This window comes from Sceloporus undulatus, chromosome 1 (genome assembly GCF_019175285.1).
Source record: "Sceloporus undulatus isolate JIND9_A2432 ecotype Alabama chromosome 1, SceUnd_v1.1, whole genome shotgun sequence".
Lineage (NCBI taxonomy): Eukaryota > Metazoa > Chordata > Lepidosauria > Squamata > Phrynosomatidae > Sceloporus > Sceloporus undulatus.
In genome coordinates, this window is record NC_056522.1 from 121,466,042 (window position 1) to 121,479,596 (window position 13,555).

General features: G+C 38.7%; 1 long non-coding RNA gene across 3 annotated transcripts in view; it reads right to left on the minus strand.

Annotated features, from left to right (window-relative positions):
- The window catches only part of LOC121919420, a 77,138-nt gene that overhangs the window by 8,724 nt on the left and 54,859 nt on the right, over positions 1 to 13,555 (minus strand). For 2 of the 3 annotated variants that reach the window (XR_006101476.1, XR_006101473.1), the window contains one exon: positions 8,761 to 9,009. This is a non-coding gene — a long non-coding RNA (uncharacterized LOC121919420). Of the gene's footprint in view, positions 1 to 8,760; positions 9,010 to 13,555 lie in introns of those variants that run through there. The other variant, XR_006101474.1, reaches the window with a different exon arrangement.

A 13,555-nucleotide genomic window follows, 5' to 3' on the forward strand; every position in this document is an offset into this window, starting at 1 on the left:
TCAGAGGATGGCAATGGCAACCCCCCTCTGAAGACACTTGCCAAGAAAACTCCATAATAGGTTAGGTTTGCCATAGAGTTGCCATACGTAAAAAATGACTTTGAGGCACACAACAAGAACAACAAATTTTGATGCAATTTCATTTGTGCCAAGCAGTTTTATTTCTTGGTTTATGCTGAAGAGTGGTGTCCCAAGCATGTTTCTGCAAGTAGTTTCATTGTGCAGTTATTAAGTCCCTACCTTAACTGCAAGTAATTGTACAATGGATACAACCAGCTCAAAATTTCCCTTGTGCAATATATCATGCTGCAAGCTGATACTTGCACTCCACAAACGTTATTGCCAATGAAGACTTCCTTTTCACGCCAATTTGAACGGGACCTAAACTCAACCTTTCAACCTGGTCTGGACCCAATCTTTTGTAATCATTTGACATTTGATAGGGTCCATGTTAGGAGGACATACTGAAACACTTCAGCTTAAAAATATTTCAGATGGAATAAAACATAAATTGTGAGCTAATATGATAGGGGATTTCTACTGACCCATTTTGCTTTCCCTTCAAAGCCCATTACCCTGTACAGAAGACTTTTCATCTAAACCATTAGCAGTTATTTGTTTGCTAAATGAGTTTAGAGATCTGCTTAGACATAATTTAAATACCATTTAAAACTCCATTAGCTATGTTTATTACCTAAATTTAAATAGCAACTTCTTCTTGGCTCCTTAAAAAAAATGTAGGGAAGAAACAGCAGAAATGGCTGGCACAGTTAATTAACCCAGTGGTCTTCAACCTCTCCAGGCTAAGGCTCAACACTAACATGACTCATTGACCTGCAAAAAAACAAATTAGCAAGCCTGTCCAGAAATCACCAGAAGAAGGACTGAAAACTGGAGAGAGAGAGACAGTGAATATCAACCTCCTATGTATATTCACACCCAACTCAGTACTGGGAAAATAAAAAAGAAGCCTTTTGTATCTATCAAAAGTAGAAAATGAATTTTCAATATGAGATATATAGGATTCAGTCTGTATTTAAGAAATTATAATGGAACATGCAGGTAAGTCTTATACAGAATACAGAATACTCATTCCCCCTGTCTTCTGGATCCACATAAAAGTACTGCCTAAGAATCGCTCTCATAGATATCTAGAGAGAATGCACACATATAGAACACGTCAAACGTGCCTTTGAACTTAAGGTTGATACACATTTGACGTATTCCTTTTCTAATCTTCTCCTTTTTCAGCTTTGGCATTCAAACAACTGAGGATTAAATTCATAACTTGCCACAAGTACACTCTTTTAGAGCTTTGATATTCAAATAGATATTCAAATTCAAATAGCACAACCCATAAGCTAGCAATTCCCCAACAAAACACTGCCATTGCAGACACAATTCTTGTGAGGGTCAGTGAACTGTAGGTACCATGGTATATAGCAGTTATGTCTTACAAATACATATTTAATCAAAAGAACACTCCTTGCTTTTAAATCAGTGCAGGAACAGCTCTTGTAGGGCAAAGAACCTAGGACAGCTTATCAAAGAAAGAAAAAAGACTTCCAAAAGATAATGAGGGGAGACGTTCAAACAATTGTAATTGGAATAGCACAGTAACAGCAACTTGTGCCTCAGTTTGATTCAAAGGCATATATTTGTGCATGAAATAAAAAAAGTCCCATCAATTCCAATTGGGGAGTGGGATAAAAATGATGTAGAAAAGCACATTATTCACTGCATATTCATCTTGAACCCGGTGTTGTGCCTTCTGCACCATGAATGGACATGCATCTTGTAGATTCAGTGAAGGCATGAAGAGGAGTGTATTGTCTGGACATAGCGCTGACACTGTAAAACCCACTGACCATGTTTCCCAGTAGCCATGTCTTCAATATTTAATTAGAAGAAGCTCCTGCTGGCTTCAGGCTATCTTGGCCTTGCCACGGCTTCTGGCCACTTTAAGAGCATGCATCATTTCAGGGGCACACCCCTACAGTGGCCAGAAGCCTCTTCATTTGGCCCGTGTGTTTGGGGCCTAAGTCTGGGTGTCTGTGGTTCATCAGCACTGCAAAAATAATGCAATTTGAAACCACATACATTTGCCATGGCTCAGTGCTATGGAATTCAGGGGTTAGTAATTTGTTGTTGTAGACTAATTTAAGTTTCCTAAGGCTTCATCCTTGGAAAGGAAACAAAAATATTAAATATCAAAAATATCAAAGCCAAGCCTGTTAGGGTCTAGCTTCATTATCAGCAGAGTAGCAGAAATGCACCTTTTTGTAACTTTGGCGCTTTACAGACCGCCCATTTGGGGCGGCCTGTATCCGGCCCTTTCCCTGCTGGATCGGGGCCTCAGCTGCCACAGCGGCAACTTCTGAGGCCCGATCCGCTGCATTCCAGGCCGCGGGGAAGCAGCAAAAGGCCGCTTCCCCGCGGCCTGGAAAGAGGTGTTCTTGGGGCTTCATGCCCCAAGGACACCCGACGGTGGTGCCACTTGGCCCCTTTCTCATTTGCATCGTTGGCGCAGCCGTGTAGAGGCTGTGCCAGCGATGCAAGTTGTGGAAGGAGCTCCGAAATGGAGCTCTTTCCGGGGCTGCCAAAAGAGCGCCCCAGGTCCCCTCGCGCAGTGCAAGGACGTCACTTCCGTGCTGCCCCATTTGGAGGCGGCACGGTGGTGATGTCCCCATGGTGCCGCCCGTGTGCATAGGGCGCCGCCATTTTGTATGGACTCAGTCTGTACTGGGGTTAGGGGCGTCAGGAAGTGACGCCCCTTTCTAACCGTAATATGTCCCTTCCTAACCCTAATACGCACTATAGGCGCATCTGTAACGCGCCTATGCTTCCCTAAGAACTGAGACTCCAAAAACAACAAATACATAGCTTGTAGTTTAAAACAAAAGCTTACTGGTTTAATCTATATTTACATAGCAGCTATATCCTAATCTAACTAGTGAATAGTTCAGGTAGAAAAGCAATCTTCCTCTCACCATCTTTCCAAAGAAAGCTGAGAGAGGAGGAAGATGGAAAATGTGCAGTTCATTTGAAAAACTTGAGAGAGAATGTTTAGAGTGTTAGTTCTTCCCAAAAGGGGGAGTGACCTGTCATATGATTAGTTTGAACAAGAAAGGGGGGAGATTTCATGCAGGAAATCCTTATCTAATTTAAGAAGGGAAAATAGAATGCAAAACTCTTCCAACAGTTGTGGCACCAGAACTATCTGACAGAGAAGATTAAGTGGCTCACAAAGCTACAGTTTCCAGAATTCCACAGCATTCAACCATGGGAGTCAAAGTGGTATCAAACTCTATTATTACTGTAGTGCAGACTCAGCCTATCTCTGTGTGTGTATTATATGGTGGTTATTCTAAATTTTCTTCTATGATGCTATGGTTCTTTCATCATGTTCTTTCATATTGTAGTATAAAGACTAAATAAATCATCTGTATCTTCATGTTAAAGTATATATTTAATATTCCCAGAATGTATGTAAATGAATAAATAGAAAGAATAAGAAAGTCCAAAAATGTATTTTATCCAGATCCATGCTAGCAAACACTTTCTCAACATAATTAAATATGCAATAAATATTGTCTTTTTCTGAGTGTGAACACTGGGAATATATTTATTGAATGTTTCAGTTTTACATGCATGAAAAATTATCAGGTTTAGCGCTTTTGCCACCAAATGTAATGACTGTTTTCTGTTTCCTTTACATTTTGCATTTTTGTTTAGCATTTACATAGCACAGCAAAACAATATTCAAAAGCATGAAATCCCAAAGTCACCTCAGGATAAAGGAGGTGATTTATAAACACATAATAGTCATTTTTGATACTTTTCATCATTAGTCAAGCTGAGAGAACAAATTGGAATCTGAGCGTCTGGTGAGTTTGTGAAGGGATCTACCGATAAATGTAACAAGTGATGAAGGATAATTCATATTAAAAGATAATGGATATTATATGCAATTATGACTGTAACCAGCCCAAGTGTTTTTAAAATGAATGCCTCTCTGTGAAAACACAGAGGTGGGTAAATTAGTCATTGGGCAGGTTCAGGGTTTTTTATTTCTTCTTTGACATGGACACGTCCATCTACACCTCTAATTTTATTATGAACTTGGCAACTTTGCTATGTCAAAGTCAAAAGCTTCCAGCTCACAAACACAGCATGAAACACATATCATTCCTATAAGATATTAAGGGACATCCAAGTCCAGTATTCCTTCCTTCCCTGTGGTTATTAAACATAGTTGCTAGATGTTGTTGGTCTACAGCATACTGAATATTAAACAGGATGGCTAGGACTTCTGGGAGTTGTAGTCCAACAAAATTTGAGGACCCAGGCTTGGAAACCATTGTTAGGTCTGAGGCTCTGCATGCAGAATTTCTTTGCTGATTTCACTTCTTCCATTTTCCTTTCTACACATAGAGAATTTATGTAAATATCAGGATGATAAACAGACTTTGGGAGCAGTTTGACACCACTTTAAAGGCCATGATGCCATCCAACAGAATCCTGAGATTTGTAGCTTTGTGAGGCACCAGAATTATGGCAAAGAGGGCTAAAACATTGTAAATCTACAAATGTCAGGCTTCCCAGGATCCCAGGATGGTGCTACAGTACTTAAAGTGGTGTCAAACTGCATTATTTCTACATTACAGGTGACCATCTGTCACAGTGTGACTTTACAGTTCAATGCATCTCAAAAATAAATTCATCTGACTTTAGTGGGATTTCTTCTAGGGAAATATGTATTGCAAATTGATTTGCATTGACATTTTCATTGAATTGTTCCATATATGATTTAGACAGAGGTTACAAGAATGGCTACAGTTTGCATTGCAAGCTACTACCTGAAAATTGGCAGCTAAAGTTGCATAGTCAAAGGACAATCTAAGGCAAGACCAGCTCTTCTCAAATGTATAAATGCAGGTATACAGTCTTCAAAAGACTGTTCTTCAGGGCTTGTCTTCATTTTATTCAATCCCTATACTAGTTCAAGGTTAAACCATTGGGACTGAATGAAAAGAGTTTTCCTGTAATGTAGAGACAAAGAGAATGAACTGTGAATCAAGACATTTCCCATTAAATATCTTCTCAGCTATGAATTAAGTGGGTGGCTTAAGGCAAGCTACTGTCTCCAAGGCTTACCTCCCTCTCCAATCTGAAATATGATGATGATAACATTTACAAGGTTGCTGGAAGGATTATTGAGATAATGCACAACTACGTACAACTGAAGTTTTCCTGCTTACTTTCCTTTTTGAAGCTTTCTTCAACTCCATTTAAAAAGTGAACATACAATACTGTCCAACAGGGAAAGATGAAGACTGTCAGATTTTTAATCATTAACAATAAAATAAGAAATCCCAACATGACCTGATAATGTTTCCTCCACAATGAATAAAATTCAAATAGAGCAAACAAATTGATTCTTTTTTATCCATAAAGACAAACTCAACTCACTAAGGAGCGATGGCCTGCATCACATCCTCTTTTTGCACCACTAGGCAAACAACACAAGAGACAGTATATCACAACATAGGTGGATCACATCTCACCAGTAGGCTGCATTCAGTTTGGTGGATGACAGGTCAGAATCTACACTGTCCTTCATGCACGATGCAAAAAAAAAACAAGGATATGACAGGGGGCACTTTAAGCTTCACATGCTTTCCTACTGAAATGTTTCAAAAATATTTTTCTTCTACATGACATGTCCTGCATTTGCCCCCTCCCCATCCGTTCCTGCTTCAAAGACCTTGGTGACTCAGTGGCATCCAATGCATATTCATTAATTTTGGTCTCAAAAATCAAACAGGCACTTGGCTTTATTGTTGTGCCTAATAAGAAAGAATTAAAATCCAGCAGGGACATGACCCAGAACCTTTCTCTTCCTCTTATGTGTCAGCTTGACTCTCTATAGCTCTGTGATCAACTGCGTTCTAAGTAGAAGTTGACACTGGCTCAGCTTTCTGCAAATGCAGGTAAAATGGAATGCAAACGGCCTGAAACTCAATGCTGATGTAACCTGGTTCTGCACCATTACCCATAATTGGTGTCTTTGGCTTTGTACAGCTCCAGTTTCATTTCTTTAATAGCATGGACTTTGATAAGAATCGTGTTGGTTCTCCCCCCCCCCTCTCCCCCCCCCCCCCCCGGTGTCACTGTTGAATTCTCACACAGCACAAGTTCATCTTTGAAAGAAATCCCCACCATTGGTCTTTAATAGCAGTTTAATGGGCTGTAAAATCTTAGATTTTCTCCAACTGATTTTATTACCAGAAGGAGTGTTCCTTCATCACTTTGAGTTTGGTCAATAAAGACCTCTTTCTTCAAAAAATACCATAATGCTCAGCAAGCTAGAGAAACTGTAGCCCAAATCAGATTGAACAATGAGATTCTTTTTTATTCCCTTACGGTAGCTACAATATTTTGGAAGAAGTGCAAGCCTCAGGTATTATTTGTTATTCCTATGTGAATCAATAAGACTTGCTGGAAAATACTCTTGGCTGTGCCTGCTGTGAGATTACAAGTATTAGATGAAAGGACTCCGAGGAAACATATCATCTGTAAGTTGCTGCTCTAACCTATTTTGTCAACTGCTTTGTGGCTTTGCCACAAACCCACATACCAGGATGTTTTTCTTCCTGCCCTGGATTGTTTCCAAATATCACTGTCAAGGAAGAGAAAGGTGAGGATGGGGGGGGGGGGGGATGATGACGATGACGACGACGATGATGATGATGTAGGTTCTTGGGGAAGAATTCCAAATGGATTTTTTAGAAAAATATCTGATGGAAATTGACATGGATAGGATCACAACAGCATAATTGCAAAATGAGATACTGTTTAGAATGTATCACATTATCTGGTGATATCTCCCTTATTCCTATATTCTTGGAGATAATTCAAATAAGTGATGATCCAAAACTTCACAAACTATGAAGCTGATGACAATAATAGAAGAGAAAGAAAGACAACTTATAGAAAAGTGAGAAAGTGGCTGGCAAGGGTATAGACTCACAAAGAATGACTTTCCTTCTTTCCCATTATTCCTGGAGAAACTAAGATATAGAAAATAAACAAATAAATATCAATACACAATAAAGTACACAACATTGTTGTTGTTGTTTTACTTCATTCACTGGACTAACCAATTCAGTCTACAGTCCTGTGGATTTTTCAGATATTCCATTGCAGTGATGGAGAGGGAGGCCCTGTCATGGAGGTTTACTCTTGAATCCCCCTCCCACCACCTACAGACACTTGGACAACCTTTAATTTGCAGAGGTTAAAAAGAACTGGGAAAGGGGGGGAGCAGAAATCTTGACAGATCTCTCCAAGTACTCAAATATATCACCAGTATTGGAGGTGTATTCACTAGCCCTATAATTGGTGTTAAAATTTTGTTTCCCAATGACTAATAGCCAATACTTCTTGGGGCAGGGGGCTGGAGAACCCTCTAGGCACCCTGATGGACTGCAGGGTGGTTGAGGAAAGTCCTGAAACTACTATGAGATTAGTGTTTAGTGCATTGCTTGCAATCAGTATGAAGTGTGTGCTGGGGTGGAGCTACCTCTCTTCAACAGGAAGAAAGAGAAAAGGAGGGCGACTAAAATGGTGAAAGGTCTGGAAACCATGCCCTATGAGGAACGACTTAGGGAGCTGGGGATGTTCAGCCTGGAGAAGAGAAGGTTAAGAGGTGATATGATAGTCCTGTTTAAATATTTGAAGGGATGTCATATTGAGGAGGGAGCAAGCTTGTTTTCTGCTGCTCCAGAGACCAGGACCCGGAACAATGGATGCAAGCTTCAGGAAAAGAGATTCCACCTCAACATTAGGAGGAACTTCCTGACAGTGGGGGCTGTTCGACAGTGGAACAAACTCCCTCAGAGTGTAGTGGGGTCTCCTTCCTTGGAGGTCTTTAAGCAGAGGCTGGATGGCCATCTGTCGAGGATGCTTTGATTTGGATTTCCTTCATGGCAGAGGGGTGGACGGGATGGCCCTTGCGATCTCTTCCAACGCTTCGATTCTATGATTCTATGATCTCTATTTTGTAGTATGGCTGGACTGGCAGGGGTGGAGCTTTGGCAGCTTGGGAATTGCTGTCTATGCTCCAGCATGGTGTTATGGTTAAGTGTTCAAATAAGACTGTGGGAGACCAGGGTTTGAATCCCCGCTGAGCCATGGAAGTCCAGTGGGTGGACAAATCACACTCTCTTTGCCTAAGAGGAAGGCAACGGCACATATCCTCTGAAAAAAATCTGCCAAAAGCCTATCATGGGATCTCCATAAATTGGAGACTACTTGAACTTACATAACAACAAGAACAGGAACAAGAATAACAACAGTCTGTGTTCCATTGTATTTTATGGGTTATTTGTACTGTGAAAATAATGCAGGATGTATCTGGGTTGAATCTCCATTGTTCACATGCAATGTGTGAACAATGGAGGGCTACCAAACAACAACAACAAAATAACCCCCACTTAATCTGGGATAATCAGGTTTTCCCCTGAGTATTTTTTTTTTTAATCTGCATTGTCAGTAGTGTGAATAACTGATACCAATAGATGTGAATAGATCACAGATAAAATGTTGTATGTCTTGAACGTGTTCCAAATGCATTCATATCATTGACCCCATCTTTATTCAAATGCCTGTGCATGTGAGCGTCTGAACTTACAGAGATGTGCATCAATGCAGTTTCATAGTGTGAATAACAAACACGGAATACATGAGTGACATGATTTGCATCATCACAGTATAAAAAAGCAATGTCTGTATAACCTCTTAGTATTACACTCCTTTTAATTCTAGTTATTCCAGTTAGGAAATATCTGACGCCCGTGGGGTGAATAATACAATCTGGTGCATTTTAATCCAAGAATAAGTGCTACTATATTTATATTTATATTTAATGGCACTTACAATCAGGTAATGTGGTTATAGATGTCTTGCCTCAATGATATTCTTTTATTTGTTTGCAGCATTTGTACCCTATCATTGCAAAAACAGAAAAAGACAAAAAAAATTGCTCAAGGTCATTTAAAACCAACACTTAAAAACAAGATAAACCAATACAAATTGCTATCTATTAAAGACTCCATGGACCATGTCTTGCTGCTTTTTCCTCTAGCCATTTTATAGTATAGCAGTAAGTGAAGCTTGAATTCTGCATACATAAATACACGCACTTAGCTGCTGCTGCAAGTCCTCTCATTCCAAAACCAGACTGCAGAAAGTTACTTTAAAGAATTGATATAATGACCTGCTGAAGCCATCCATAAGGAAGTAGAGGTGCTACAACACTCTGGGGTACAGAGCTTCACTATTACTGGTCAGTTATGAATGGTTTCAGCATGCCATTATATTCATTATTCTTAAAAGTAACTTTTCAAGCTCAGCTAAAATCCCCAGTTTGAAGTTTCCAAACAGCCAATAAAATTTTCCCATCTCATTCTGCTTCATATCTGGACTTGTGCATCTAGGAATGATCATATTATACCTGTGTTAAAATCACTTTACTTACCACCAATTAATTTCCAGGCAAGTTATAACGTTTTAGTTGTTACCTCTAAAGCCGTACATGGTTTGGATCCTATGGGATTGCCTTCTCTCATATAATCCACCCTGTATGGCAAGTGAAAATGCTTTTATTCAGGCAGGCATTTAATACATAATTATGGGATGGCTTTTATATGGGGTGTTTATTATATGGGGTGTGTACTGTAGTTTTTAACATATGTAATTTTATACTGTTTTTTTACTTGATGTTTTAAATTGTTTTTCAAAAAATTATTATAAGGTATTTTAAAAGGTTTTTATTTCTGTATCACTTTGGGTCCCCTTCTGGGAGAAAGGTAGCATAAAAAGGAAATAAATAAAAATGAATGAATGCACTCAGATCTTCTGGGGGACATTTACTTCAGTCAGCCAGGACTATTCTGACAACTATCACCAAGAGGACTTTATCTTCAGCTGCCCCCAAACCTGTGGAATGACCTGCTGGATGAGATTTGATAGCTAGATACACTGTCTGAGTTTAAAACTGCATTAAAGGCCAATCTTTCCCAGAAGGTCTATCCAGATTATGTTTAAAATTATGAGCTGATTATTTTTAATATGTATGCTTTTAAACTGATTATGTATTTTTAACTTGTGTTCATGTTTTTCACAGTATTATGTGTCTATTATTTGCTGTATTTTAATCTGTTGATATAAATTATATAGAGAAATCATATAAATACATTCTAATAATAGATGTGCAATGAAGGAATGAAAATGAAATATCCCTGTCCTTCAGGCTTTCTGTATGAACAGGATTATTGCATTTTTAACAGAGTTCAGATCCATGGCTGGCTTGACCACATGCAGGAACAATTCGGTTCTGTAATTTGGAATGGCATGGGATTTACTTTGTTTATTCTTTTTATTTATACCTCTCCTATCTCCCAATATGTGGCCTGAAGTATCTTACAAGTTAAACCAAAATAACCAAAATAATAAGTAGTATGTTTTTAAAAAAATAGTATTAAACAAACAATCCAATTCGAATATTAACTTAAAGTAATTAAGTACACAGTCAACATTCAACATATATTTTAAAGTAAGATATATTGAACATTTAAAGTATGCCACACTCACAATATGGAACCATGACAGAAGCTCCACCTCTGAAGATAGTTCAACTTGGGGGAATTAAATATTAGCTCAAATTATTGGCTGGGTTATACAGCCTAGGGACCATCTTTATGTATACAGAGGGGAGAGGCAAAGAGAAGGTACAGAGGCACATCCTCCACGAAATAACTTAAAAAAGAAATCAACATGCACATGCACACACACAACTAGAAAAATAAAGATGTTAGATTGAGATAACTAGGAGATAACTGCACCTGAAGGATCACAGCCTTGATTGTTGAGTGTCCTGGGGGAAATGGAGGACTCAAAGGCTCCCATTAGACAGAAGGGTTTGGGTGAACCATTCGAGGAGCTGTGTCAAAACAGACTGACAGCAGTCGTGCCTGCTGCAAGACTCAGCTGGCAAACTAAGGAAAGCCTCTCATATTTAAAGGAAATTTGTAGCCTGGGACAAAATCCAAGGGATTGTTGAGCCCAAAATGGCCCAAAACTTTGACATGCCTACATGACACTTTGAAGCTGGGTCTTCCAAAGATGTAACCTGGGGGTGAGAATGGGTGTATTGCTGCAGCAGAATGCCTTAATGTGCATGCTGATGGAGTTGTTTACTCTTTCTCACCATTCTAGGTTTCATTCCTTTGTTAGTGCAATGTTGGCATTTGTTACCTCCTCTGAAATGTCTTGAAAACAAATCCTCTTGGCAACCCCTAAGCTAACCTATGTGACCTTCTCATTCCCATTAGGATCATAGAGGGCTTAAATCTGATATTAAAGAGGAGGGGTAGATTCAGGCATGGGCAGAGTCTAACAAGAGGAATATAAAAATATCCAGTTTCCAGATGTTTATAATAACTGTGGTGCTTTGACTATTTGCCTTTGGAACATCCTACATGAGACAGAAAATTTAGATTGAGGTGGGTATGCACTGAGCATCCTCTAGATCATGGGTGGGCTGCATTGGCATGTCTGATGGTAAAGATTGTGACATTTTGGCCAAATGGAAGTCACTTTTGTTCACCGCTGAATGATTTACCTCTTGTTTTTTTTACTGGGGGAAGGGGGACATTTTCAAGCCCAAACACTCACCATTCAATTTTGGCTGCAAGACTCCACACACATTTTTGCATTTTTTGAGGGAGGGGAATTTAGTAGATTTGGAGGTTCAGGGGATCTGGTGGCTGACTACATGATTACCAGCCAGATTGATTTCAGTCTAGTTTCAGACCTGGTTATGAAACCGGGTTGGGTCATGTTAGTGACAATATACACAGGAAATGATGATGGTGGGAGTAACTCCATGTTAGTTCTGCTGGACCATTCTACAGCTTTTGATACCATCAACCATGGAAACTTTCTAGCCACTTTTGTGAACTGGGACTTGAAGGCTCTGTTCATATATGTGTGTGTGTGTGTGTGTGTGTGTGTGTGTGTGTGTGCTTTACACCTTGTAGATTGCTCTTTGTGAAATGTCAGTGATACCTCTTAATTTTTCACAAGAGTCCATTCAATCAGAAATGTATGCAGATATGTATACATACAAAAATGTGCAACAATAATGTGCATTTTAAATATATGGGGGAAATATGCTACATTTTGTTGCAGGAGGAGCTTACAATCCAGTACGGGTCTGATTTTGAATGAATTTGCTGGAGGATAAAATGAGAACCATGAAGTGAACTTGAATAGTAGCAGTAGTTAACATTTACAATATTTTATTTTATTTTTGTTCAGTACATTGTGCTATGCCATTAATATAATAGTCTTTTGGCTGAAGAGCGGGGTATAAATAAATAAATATTATATTATTAAAATATTATTATATCTTAGTTAGACAATATGGATATGGAGATATCATGTGCTATGGTTAGGAGTCCCAGTTTCTCCACTATATTGGAAATGGATGGCAGTCAGTGACAAAAAATATACCCATAGCTGCTATTCCACATTACCAGCACCCATCCAGCAATTAAAATTACCTGCACAGAACAACCGAATCAAGAATTTTCTATGTCTAAACTCTGTTACTAATTTCTCCTTTTCCACTGATTTCTGGCGACATGTCAGAATATTATTCATTATTATAATTTTCTGTAATGTCCCTGATAACCAGGGTTTACATTAGTGTATATCACCGACAGAATCTTGGTATTAAGCTACAGTGCTGTATGCTATTTCTTTGCCAACCAGCATCTAGGGTTGCACTTTTTTTCTTTCTGAGTGTGAGTGTGTTTGCTTTGCTCATTGGAGTACTTCATAAAAAAGATTAAAAAGGTTATACACAAAATAGCATGAGACTATCTTGTGTACAATGGATACAAATATAGGTATGCTTCTTTTTAAATTAGTTCATTATACAGTGATAATATTACAGCATACCAAACTGTTTACTAATTCAGAGCTGGATACTTATTTATTGTTAGTATCCATCTTCAGTTCCCTTATTACCAGTACCATTAAAACATCATAAAACTGGGAAGAATTGCTATACTTTAATATACCCCTTCATTAGTGAACATTATCCATCTGACACATTTTGTAAACACCAGAGCTTCATTGTTATGTTCATCCAAGATGATTCAAACCTCCCTCACATGAAAGGAAAAAAAGTTCACCAACATTCACCTTAATATAGAAGGAAAGTGAAAAGAAAGAAACAAAACAAAAAAAAGCTTCCAATAGTAACATATTTATATCATGCAATTATGACATTATTGTGTGAGATGTAGAGCAATCACGGGGGGGGGGGGGGGGGATTGATCACAGTAAATATTTTCCTTCAGAAAGTTCCTGGTTGAATTTCAATTATAATTCCTTAAATTCATTAACCTATCAAAATGCTTTTGTTCATTTTCCCCATTGAATATAAAATAGTGTCTCTGTATGAAAAACTCTCTTTGCAACA